The following is a 12,065-nucleotide window of genomic DNA, read 5'->3' as shown; positions in this document are numbered from 1 at the left end:
ATTTTGGTGTTTCAGTACTTCGACCTGACTTATCCCCTACCTCCCACCATGAGTTAGAATCAATGAATTTGCCAATGCAAACAAAAAGCTGCTGATTCAATAACTTCCCCCACCCTCTACACCATGGCAAACCACTCAAGAGTAGTTTTCAAGGGTCCACCCAACCTTCCTCATCTTAGTCCCACAGTTCTTCAATTTCATCCAAGTAAATCCTTCACTCTCCTTCAAACACGCCACCATCGTTCTATGTACTAGCTCCTTCTCCCAGGCCAACCCACCCACCTCAAGAAGTCTTGTCTTTTGACTAATCCTCCAACTACCTGTCCTTCCAGTGTGCCTCTGTGACCTTCCAAAATGCAGTGATTGCCCCCTTCTCTAAACCTCGAATTCCTGTAAGATACCAAGAGGGAGAGTGGTGAAACATAAGACTGAAAAAAAGGGAGCAAAGTGAGCAGAACTTAAGAGTGAGGCTGCTGTATTAGGGAAGCAGGAGGGCAGGGGCTGTATCTACTTGTGGAGCTGGAAAAATTGAAGTGAGGGGATGAGAGGGCTGTGGGTAGGGTTAGCCAAGAGATTTTGTAGTGAGAAAAATCATGTGTAAAAGATAGGTGTTTTGGCTATGAAGCACAATAAGATATAACAAGCAGCAGTCCCTGATGTTACTCTCTGAAAGTCACAGAACAAGTGACGGGACCGTGTCACTTGGAAATGACCTTTACTCCTTTGCCATATAAACAACTGGTACCCTAATGCACATCGTATTGAAAAACATTGCTCTCCACCGAGCAGAGGAAAACAACTATCATCAAATTAAATACTATGTCTTCTATGTGCACAAATGAAAATGATTTGCATGGGGACTATACCTTTTACGCAGTATCATGCATATATATTGATGGAGGAATCAAGAAAAAAATGAACCAAAATAAAACTGCAGCTCAAATTTGTTCTGAAAAACTTATTTTCTTACTAGAAAACAGTCAAAAATCTATTTTATAAAGTACCATCATTTTCAATTAATATTTTAAAATTTCTTATATGATCTCCCTCAAATGAACTGGTGATGACACCCTGGCTCTCTAGCAAGGCCACTCAACAGCAGGATGCGACTGCAAGTAAAACACTGGCTTACACTGCCCTCTGCCGGTACAATAACCACATTTCAAGGTCCTTCATTTACAAAGTTGCCAACCAGCAGGGCAGAATTTTGAACCAGCAAATTCAAACCTAATTACTAAAAAAGGTTGTGGAAAAAATTACCAAATGTTTTAAATACCATCTGCACCACATCAGGCACACATTCCTAATGAAAAGGGCAAATGTGTGGAAAGAGGTGGTGCCAAATCACATCTGCTAACTTAATACAGGGGCAGTTTAACTAACTCTTTAAAATATGCATTAAATTCACAATAATGTCTTAAATTGCCTCCTTTCCCACCCATCCCCGCCATGCCAACTAGCTTCTCAGAAAACAAACAAATATAGCAAAAACTGAATCTTGGCTTCTACCGTTGCATTTCAGCCTCTGCCTAAATCGCCTCAGCAAAATTAACTGCACAGTTTACAAAATTCCTTTTGCATAGAATTTTTTTAATTTAGAAGCTGCTAATTTGCTAGAATGTTGCTGGAAAACATGCCATTTGTTTAAACACATGCGTGTCAACCACTATTAAAATTATTACAGCATCATTCAAAAGCCTAAAGCATTTATTAAGAGCAAATCAGTAAATCCTGTATAAAATGAGTTAAGCTCAATCCCTGCCTCAGAGCCTGTTTGCTAAAGGAGATGAATTCACACACACTGACATAAAGTAACAAACATCTCAGGTACATTAACTTAAGTGAATGCACCCATGTTTTGCCCACAGGCAGAAAATGGGAGGGTTATATGAGCTGGATGTTTAAAAACAGCGGAACAGAGGAAATCACAGTTGCCCTCTGGAACTAGGTGGAGTTCCAGGTAGATGCAGGAAGAGAAAGGCTCCCTGAGCTGGAAACAAAGGCAGTGGCCACAGGCCCCTCCTGCAGGGAATTTACACATAGGAATGGGATGAGACTCTGAGAAATAATCTTAGAAATTCCACGACTCCCCATTTCCCATATAACAACATTCCTTAACCAAACCCAGGACACTCTTGGCTCTGCACAGGTTGCCTGCCTCCAGGCTCCCAGTGTGTCACCAGTAAGCATTCAAAGAGTTCCCGATAAAGGTAGAGCTTCAAGTTGCTGGTCTGCCTTAGATACTAAATTGCTTTACAGACTTATTTGATGGCTTAAACCTTCCTTCATGTGGAGAGGCAAGGCCTTAAGTTCTCCCACAGTTCTTTGGTCCAGTGCTCAGACCTGTTCTAAGTAATTTACAAATAATAACTAATATTTGAAATGCTCAAACCATTCCACAGCATAGGCACTCTAAAATTCCCAATTTTACATATGAGGAAACTGTGGCATGTAGATGTTAACACCTTGCTCAAGGTCATACAAATAGTATGTGGCAGAGCCAGGAATCAAATCCAAACAGCTGGTCCCACATTTGAGTTTTTAACCACTATGCCCCCTCATAGAACATAATGCATGTTATAATCCCCAAGTAGAAAACAGAATGCTGTATAGTCAGGATGGACAAAGTTACGCTGAGGAAACGAGCAACCCCCAAATCCCAGAGGCTTGTACTTGTCTACCCGGAGTTGGTGGGGACAGGGAGCCCTATTTATTGCCAACATTTAGAGATTCAGGCTGACAGTGCAGCCACCAGGTTATCAGTCATCAGATCAGAGGGACAAGGGGGCAGGGGGGATTCAGAAAGCTTTGATCAGCAATTCTACTCTGGCCCAGAAATGGTGCATGTCATTTTTTATCCAGAACCCACTGGCCAGAACCCATCACATGGGCCCATCCAACCACAAAGTGGCCAGGAAGGTGCTCCTACTTTGTGGCCCAGAAGGAGGTTGAAACAGAAATATTGGGCAAAGCACCACAAAAGATTCCCACAAAACCATCAGTGATAGTAACACAATAATGTGATATCTCAGGTCAACAGATGACACTGTTGGCCCACTTTCAAGAGTGGACATACATCAAGTGGATTTTCCTACTTGCAGTAACGATGTACATGGAACATATGCTGGATCACTCAGCCTTACTGTCATTCACTCACCCATCCCAAAAGCATTTCTTTGGTAGCACTTTATAATCTAGTTGAGGTGGGGCAGGTAGGAAGACCACATATACACACATACAAAAACTTGACAGTAATATCAAACAAATATACAAGGTTACTAACCCAATAAAGTTGAGGATCTCAGGTGGCAGAAGATTAGCAACCCAAGAAGTGATATGTATCTTGAAGGAAATAAATCTTTGGGTGTCTTTTTTTTTTTTTTAAGGTTTATTTATTTATTTTCCCCCTTCCCCTCCTCCCACCCTGCTGTTATTGTTGCCGGTGTTGTCTTCTCTTCTCATTTTCTCTCCTCTGGGATCACCAGGATTCAATCCTGGAGACTCCTGATGTGGAGAGAGGTTTCCTGTCAATTGTGTCACCTCAGTTCCTGGTTTCTGCTACACTTCACCTTGACTCTCCCCTTCGTCTCTCTTTTGTTGTGTCATCATCTTGCTGCGTGACTCACTTGCGTGGGCAATGGCTCACCGTGCATGTATCACACAGGCACTTGCACAGGCACTGGCTAACCGCGCGGGCACTTGCACTCACCGGCTTACCATGCAGGCACTCTTGCAGGAACTGGCTCACCACACAGGCACACTTTCTCTTCTTTTCCACCAGGAGGCCCCACAGATCGAACTCAGGTAGTCCCATATGGTAGGCAGAAGCTCTATCACTTGAGCCACATCTGCTTCCCTTAGGTGTCTTTTTCCTTTTTTTTCTTAGGTGTCTTTTAAACAAAAGTATAGTCTACCAAGGCCCAGCTCCACCGACAAACAGGTTGAACAAGGTGAAGGTGGTTAGCTAGCGAAGAGGGCATTTTCTAGACCAAATGCTACTCAGAGATGACATCTGTGGCTGGGGAGGTTAAAGAAGCCAACATGGAGGCTGGGCCCATGAACTTGTCTCATCAGCTCCTTCTTACAGTAGAGATGGGATTAAAACCCAGTCTTCTCAATATTTACTAGAGTGACATATCTGTGAAATGTGACAACCTGCTACCTGCAAATGCAACTTTCACAATAGAAAGTTTTACTGATCACAAAAAAGTTTTGGGCACTCGGATATAAAATAAAACAGCATTGTCAGAGAACAATATTTTTTTTCCTCTGTTTACTTCTGAAAGTTGAAAGTGAAATTTAAAATTTTAACTAGAAAAAATACTGGGAAACAAAACACTGAAAGGTTCAGATTTTCAATAAAACATTTCTATTTCACAACGCTAGATTTCTAGTCATTTTGTATTTCAATCCTTCAGTTATTTCATAAATTAAATAATCTTAAAACTAAAAAAATACATAAACCAAAAATCTTGTCCAGGTACTACATTTTACAGGCAGAATTTAAGACAGAGAAATGAAGATTGCTTGTTCAAGGTCACACACTCATCTGAAACCAGGTGAAGACTTGCAGCCTGACCCCCTGATGACCAGCTCTGTGCTCCTTCCACTATTATACAACTGTTCCTAAATAAAAATATGTATAGTGTTAAATGCTGGCAGCAGATAAGCGCTAATGAGCACAAGACACAGGCTGAATTCAAATGCTGGCATACCTAGATTTTATGAATGAGTGGCAATGGGGACTACCCTGTTTCTTCTATTTTAAATCTTTTTGTATCAAAAAGAGGCAAATTTTCTATTTATAATTTCCTATTATATCATTTTACAATTACGTTAATAAACAAGGTTAAGGTAGTATTTTTCAAACACTGGGTCACAAAATCAAGTTAGCAGGTCACAACCAGTATTTTTTTTTTTTTCATTTTTAAAGAAACTACATAGTTGTTTGGACTGTATTTTTATCTGCTAGATGTAAAAAAGACTAATTTTTAAATTAATTGCCTTTGCCCAAAATGCCCAGGCCATGAGCCACTATTTTTCACTGCTATTTAAGTAAAAGTCTGGTTTTATGAGCAAACAAGTTGTGAAAGGAGTGAGAAGTACATGTGGTGTTGGCCCCTGCTAGCTTTTCTCCTCAGTGACAGTCCCCTGAGGCTGGAGAGAAAGCCGGAAGTCAGGTCCTCCCGGCCTTGAGACCATGGCTTGGAATTTTATCCTGTAGATGATGGGAAGCCAATGATTAAATGGGATCCCACCTAGAATGGGATGGCAGTTGCACTCTTGAGCTAAGACCAGGTGTCAAGGCAAGCCAGTAAGTCACAACTCAACCTCCAGAAGATCATGGGGCAGGAAGGAAAACTGGAAGGGAGCTACAGAGATGAGACTGAAGAGGAAGGGCTGATTCCAAGTTGGAGTCAGGAGTTATACTGGGGAGAAGAGATTTTTTTTTAAAACCACAGGCTGCGGGGGAACACTAGGATCTGTGTAAACAGGAAGCTGCCCTAAACCGGCAAAACTGAGGGGCGCACTTGGAACAGTCCTGTTCCCAAACATACTTCTCCAGGTGGGAACCAGGTCTCCTGCCTAAAGTAGTTCCTTTTACAATGTGACACTCAGTCATTTAGACTCTTAGTAAAGAATGGCACGCAAGGCTCCTCGCAGGCAGATGTAAGAATCTCCAGGGGAGGGGCACTAGTTTTTAAAAGCATTCTCAATACACCTGGATTTTTTTTCACTTTGATTTGCTTTCAATAATACAAACTATGGAAAGTAAAGTTCAACAATATCTTATTAGAACCCTGGGATTTCAAAGGGTTGACAAACCGATCAACTCTAGTGTAAGCTGGTTCCTCCTAATAAAGCCAGCCCACCTTCCTCAACGTTTTCCTAGTTGGCTCCCCTTCCCCTTCCCAAGTAGTAGGTGTCTTCATCCTCTCTCACTCTCAAACATTGAATCTCCCTGTCTCTCTCCTCATTTTCAGCACATGATCTACTCTCCTGGCACCCATAAAGGAAGTCATTGGATGGCAATCCCCTTGGTTGCTGACCCCCACACCTGGACTCCAGCACCTACTCCTAGCCTTTCTTTTTGAGGTAAACCAGGACCAAGAATTGAACCCAGGACCTCATATGCAGAAGCTGGCACTCAACCACTGATCCACATCGGCTCCCCTGAGTTGATTTTTCATTTGTTTGCTTGTTGTTTGTTTTTTGGTTTTGTTTTTAGGAGGCACTGGGAACCAAAACCGGGACCTCCCATGTGGGAAGCAAGCTCTCAACCGCTTGAGCCACATCTCCTTTCCCTGTCTTATTTTTTTGTTCCCTCCAGGTACAGAAAAGTAGCTCTTCTCCGATGAAAGAAGGCTGTCCTCTATATTCTCATCCTCTTCTAACTCCCCAGGGGCGTCACCTGCTATAGCAGCCTGTCTCATCAGTAAACTGATCTACTTGCCCATCTTTAGATAAAGAAAACCCCTCCTACTTACCACTTCCCAGGCCTGATTTGCAAAGCCTGGTCTGCACAGGTGCCTCCCACTTCTCACCTTCCTACCTTCCTTCCTCCTCTCCTGGCACTTTGACTTCAAGCTCACAAAATGATCTCATTGTTACTAAAGTCATGGACTTCCTCCTCACACTTTCTGAACCTTTTTGGCAAAGCACAGCACACTGGGAACCTGTCAACCCTTCCTGAAACCCCATTTTCCCTCAATTTCTGTAACACCACACTCTCCAGGTTTTCCATCCAGCCTCTGCCATCTTGCTCAGTCTCCTCTTCTGCCATATCTCAGATGGTATTACTGTCTTCTGGCTCTCTTCTGGGAGCACCAATTCTCCCCTGGGCAATCTTATTTGCTCCTATTGTTTCAATTCCAGCCAAGGTGCTGATGCTGCCTAAACCTACATCCCACCTCCTACCTGTAGGCCGGGTCTTGTATATTTCCACGGGAATGTCACTAGTCAGACATGTCTGGAACTGATCTCCCATGATCTTAAACCACAATTTTGCTCTCCCTCATGCACCCCTCACCATCCACCTCGATGCCCAAGTCAGAAACCTTGGTTCATCTCCAACCTTCACAACCACTACATCGAATCCTGTCCATTCTGCCTTCTGATTATGTCTTGAATTCAATCACTTGTGCATGATGGTGAAAATCCAGTCTTGGCCAGAGTTCAAATCCCACCCCTGCCATTTACCAACTGTGGGACCGGGCAGGTTCCTGGACCTCAATTTCCTTATATGTATAATGGAAATAAAAATAGTACTCCCAAGAGTTGTGAGGATTGAATGGGTTCGCCTCTGTACGACACTTAAAGCAGTGCTTGGCACAGTGAGTGCTATGTATATGGCCAGATGGCATCGTCAAGTTTATCATGCCCACCACCATTAACCTCCCCGGGCCTTCCTCACCTCTTACCCACACAACTCAAACCCACTTCTAATTGGCCTCCCAGCCTCAAAGTGTGCCTCCCTCCAATCCAGCCTCTACAGGGTGACCAGAGTAATCTTACTAAAACAAAAATTCAATCATGTCACTCTCCTGCTTACAAATGTTTCCCTTTCCCTTCTTACCAAGTCTTATAGAAGAGGCTTACCTGCCTCTTCTCCCACCTTTCTTCCTATAGCCAGCTTTCCTTCACCTCTAAATCTGTATCCTCAAAAGCATCAGAAGAGAAACCTGCATTTACAATGACTCAGCATTGCAACTGCCTCTTTTCTTGTCTATAGCCCCAAGAAAATAAAAGCTCCCTGACCGTAGGCACTTCATCTTTATACACTTAGCCCCCGGACAAGCACCTGGCTCAGATAAGGTGCTCAGGAACTGCCAAATGAAATGAATAAATAAGCCTACTCAGCCATAACCTCCCTAATACAATGTAAATTCTTCTGTATAATGCAACAGTGTTTACTTTTTATTTCAGACAATCCTTTAACAAAAGCATCTCTAGATTCTAGTTCCTTTGACCTCTGGGATGGCTTGCATTGTCTCCCACTAGGAAGTAAGAGAATGCTAGGATTCAGAATTAAGCGTGTAATGATAATGCCAAGCATATCACATACATCACTACAACGTATTTTCACGGCAAAACTGAGAGTACCATTGTTATCTCCAAGTGCATCAGTAAAGTCCATAAAGGGCTCGAGCCCCCAAGTGCCCCGGCTCGCTGGCCCCCGGCGCTTCCTGGGCTTCCTCCCGTCGCCTTTCCACTCGGCCCACACCAGGCCGATGCCGCTGGCTGCTTCATGGCGGCGCTCCTGTGCTGTGGGCCCAAGCTGGCCGCCTGCGGCCTCGTCCTCAGCGTTTGGGGGGTGATCATGTTGATCATGCTTGGGATCTTTTCAATGTTCATTCCGCTGTGTTAATTGAGGATGTTCCCTTCACAGAGCAGGATTTTGTGAATGGCCCCAATGACATATACGACCTTTACCCGCAAGTCAGCTACAACTGTTTCATCGCCGCGGGCCTTTACCTAATCCTCAGAGGCTTCTCTTTCTGCCAAGTTCGCCTCACCAAGCGCAAGGAATACACGGTGCGCTAGGATAGAGCGTGCGCCGTCCTCCCTGCCCCAGCCCCCTCCTCTATGTCAACTCTTTCCCACGTCGCGTCCCACCCATTCTGGCGCCCTCTGCGGGACGGCTTCCCTGGCATCCCGTGCCCGTCACACTCGAGCGTCGGGCTCCAGTGGAGGGCGGGCAAAGGCGGGCCATCCCCTGCCCCTCCGGCCCCCTCGCCTTGTCCCACACCACAATAAAGAGAAACTGCTCTCTCTCAAAAAAAAAAAAAAAGAGTCCATAATGACCCAACTCCTTTTCTGAAATCGTTCACAAAACAAAGCCAAATGTTCTTAACTAAATGTCCTCTCCCTCTGGTGCCATGGTGGGCAGCTATGAGCAACTCTACCCTTTCCTAACAAGAAACAGGGCAAAGTTGGGACTAGGACTGAAGGCTGCCAGGCCCACTTTCTCCTGATTTTATGTTACTGTTCACATCTCTGTCCAACATGCCTCAAAATAACTAGAGAATTATCTGTATTAAGGAATTGAAACTTTCATCTTCTTTTCAAAGACTACAGTGTACTTTGCCCAAATGTCTAACATCTTGTCTCTCAATCTCTAATCCACCATCCCATCCCCATCCCCATCCCCAAATATCAATGCTAAAGGGTGTGGGCGTTTTTTAACTTACACTCAGACCAACTGAAAAAAATTCTATGAGAATTTTCACTGTCTCTTCGCAACTTCCAGCAAGGCTAAAAAGCATTTTTTTTTTTTTACAGCTAATACATTCCAATTAAGAAAGGTTAAATCTTCTAAGCATTGGAAGCACACCAAAATGGGGGAGAGGGAGTGTGTAAGATGGAACAGCTTTTAAATATATTTTTAAAAGCTGCCCAGTGACAAAAACAAAGCTGATGAACAAGAAGAAGGGGCCCTCACTTTCCAACAAGAAATTTGGCCTTTTAATCCCAAGCTTTTGGTGCTTGGAGCTATCTCCTTGGCTTGCCTCAATCCTGTGAACAGCCAAAAGAAGTTTCTGTGCTCTCTAAGAGAAGAGGCACACTAAATATTCTGTTCTTTGTTGTGGTTTTGATGATGTATGGCCAAGTACTTTAAGTCAAGTTTTTCAAAGAAGCACACTTTATTAGTCTGATATCTAATTTTGGAAGGAAGAGAAATGGACAGTGTGTTCCATACTCCAGATTTATTAAAAGGGAAAAAGAGACAAGTTCTGAGGAGAGGAATAATGGAGAAATCCAGCAGCTTTAATAAACTTCTGTTTATAAATCAAGTTCAAAATAAACTATAAACCAGGGTTTATCAAATAACACATACGAGTATTTTTATAAACCACAATCCTTACGCGAACTCTGGGTTTTAGATTAGCATCTCTGAGTTTGCTTAAAAACTTATGTAAAGTAAACTACACCAGATCCACTTGAAAAATGTTTTATTTCTGAAACTATTGATTGCTCAGCTAGAACTATGTGCACATAACTAGACATACATCTTATTGAATGAGAAGGTTCCAGCTTCTGGTACAGGAATGGGTGCTTCCAGGGGCATGTAAGTTAGGTCTCAGGCATCATCCAAATGATGACTCCACAAGCCTACTTTAATACACTTTCCTGTATTTTAGAGGCAGCATGTGAAGGCTTTATAGGCAGCAGGATTACTGTCCTAGAAAAGGGCTCAGTTTAACATAACCCACAACTGAAGTGTCTTTATGCTCTGACCACCCTGGACATAAACCTAAGGAAAATGAGAATGGAAAAGAAAACAGAATCACGAGATCGTCACCAAGGCCCACTGCTTTTAAATTTTCCTGCCAATATTCTCAAAACCAAGGATCTGTCTGGAAGAGAATAATCAGGAAAATGGCCAAGCAGTGTTTGTGGAACGTGATCACAGAGCCACCAAGAAACAAATCTGGGTTATTCATGTGAAAGCACTATGTTTTGTGTTGGCTTAAAAACTATAATGAATGTACTGATACCAATATAAACATTTTAAAGAAGTTTCACTGAAAGCAACTCCTTCTCAAATACCCATGCTAATGTACACCCTTAAGTATATGGTACATTTGTCTAACATAGTTGTTAAATGCCTAAAATACTTATCACATTTCATTTATATTTATGGCTACAATGTTCTAAATATGCATATGAGTATTATTAATTGCCTAGAAAAAATGTTATATTTAAGTAAATGTGAATTAACATAAATGAATATTTGCGGTATTTTTTTATTGGGGGGAGGGGAAAAGGGACTATGATGAATGAACTACAACCTTAAGTAGGACTTATCTACTTTTTGGATAAAGGTAAACTTATATTTAATCTATCAGTGAGTTGGTGATAGCAGTTATTCATAGCTTATATAACCTGAGTGCTTGAAAAGATAATAAAACAACACTGTAGCTTGGTGTGTCAGAAGCTTGCATTTTCAGAATTGCTCTGAAGTATGATGTCTACTAACTTAACTTAGCAGTCCCTGCACACCTCCGAGCTTCTCTGGCTTCAGGACACAGTCATGGACCTTTTATCTCCTCTACCTCCACTCACCTCTGAGGGAATTCCATCCAGTATTAGGGTTAAATGATACCTAAACCCTGACCTTTCCCATGTGTCTGTCTTCAGTCCTGACTTATACCCTGAACTGCTTATCAAAAACTGCTCACTGGCTAGAAACATTGAGGTCTAACAAGCATCTCAAACTCAGTTTGGTCAAAACTGAGATCCTGCTCTCCCCTTGTATCTGCTATTCCCAGTCATACTATCAGAGTTCATGACAACCAAATCTTCCAGTTGCTCAGGTCAAAAACTTTAGAGTCATCCCTGACTAAGATCTTTCCCTCACTCACATCCCAAATCTAAACTCACTGGCCCTACCTCTAAAGTATACCCCTTGAGAACCTTATCACTTCCCACCACCTTCAGGGCCACCACCCTGGCCTAGGATCACTGTCTCTGTCCTGGACTACAGGAGCCTCCCAGTTAAGTCTCTCTGCTCCCACCCTTGCCCCCTTCAGTCTATTCTGAACACAGCAGCCAGACTGAAAGCATTATACTATTACAGCATCCATCCAGCATGCCACTCTTCGGCTCCAATCCCCCCATGGCTTCCCACCTCCCTCAGAGTCCCCACCAAGTCCTTTCACTGGCCTACCTGAGCAATGCCCCTCCCTCACTTCTGCTTCCCTCTTCCTCACTCACACCAGCATCCCGGGCCTCCAGGTATTCCTCAAACAAACTAGGCAGATTCCCACCTCAGAGCCACTGCACCAGCTGTTCACACTACCTGAAATGCTGTCCCCCCAGACAGCCACACTCTCCCCTCCTTTGGATCATTAGTCAAGTGCCTTTTTCCTGAGGCCTTTCCCTGGTTATCCTATTTAATATTGTGCTACCTACCACCCGACACTCCCTATCCCCTTTCCTTGTCCTACTTTCCTCCATTATCGTTTTACTACCCAACATAACTTGTATTTCACTGACTTTATTTCTGGTCTTTCACCTCTCATAAACCATAATATATAAGTTCTAAGAAAGCTGGAATTTTT

At 43.1% G+C, this 12,065-nt stretch overlaps 1 protein-coding gene and 1 pseudogene across 1 annotated transcript in view; one reads left to right on the top strand and one right to left on the bottom strand.

Annotated features, from left to right (window-relative positions):
• JAZF1 (JAZF zinc finger 1) overlaps positions 1-12,065 on the bottom strand; it is a 350,399-nt gene that overhangs the window by 252,283 nt on the left and 86,051 nt on the right. The gene's annotated exons all lie outside the window — the stretch shown is intronic.
• On the top strand, positions 8,244-8,547 carry LOC131278475 (ribonuclease kappa pseudogene; annotated as a pseudogene).

Source organism: Dasypus novemcinctus, chromosome 5 (genome assembly GCF_030445035.2).
Source record: "Dasypus novemcinctus isolate mDasNov1 chromosome 5, mDasNov1.1.hap2, whole genome shotgun sequence".
In the NCBI taxonomy this organism is placed as follows: Eukaryota; Metazoa; Chordata; class Mammalia; order Cingulata; family Dasypodidae; genus Dasypus; species Dasypus novemcinctus.
Note: the sequence above shows the minus strand (reverse complement) of the source record. Positions and strands in the feature narration are given on the sequence as shown.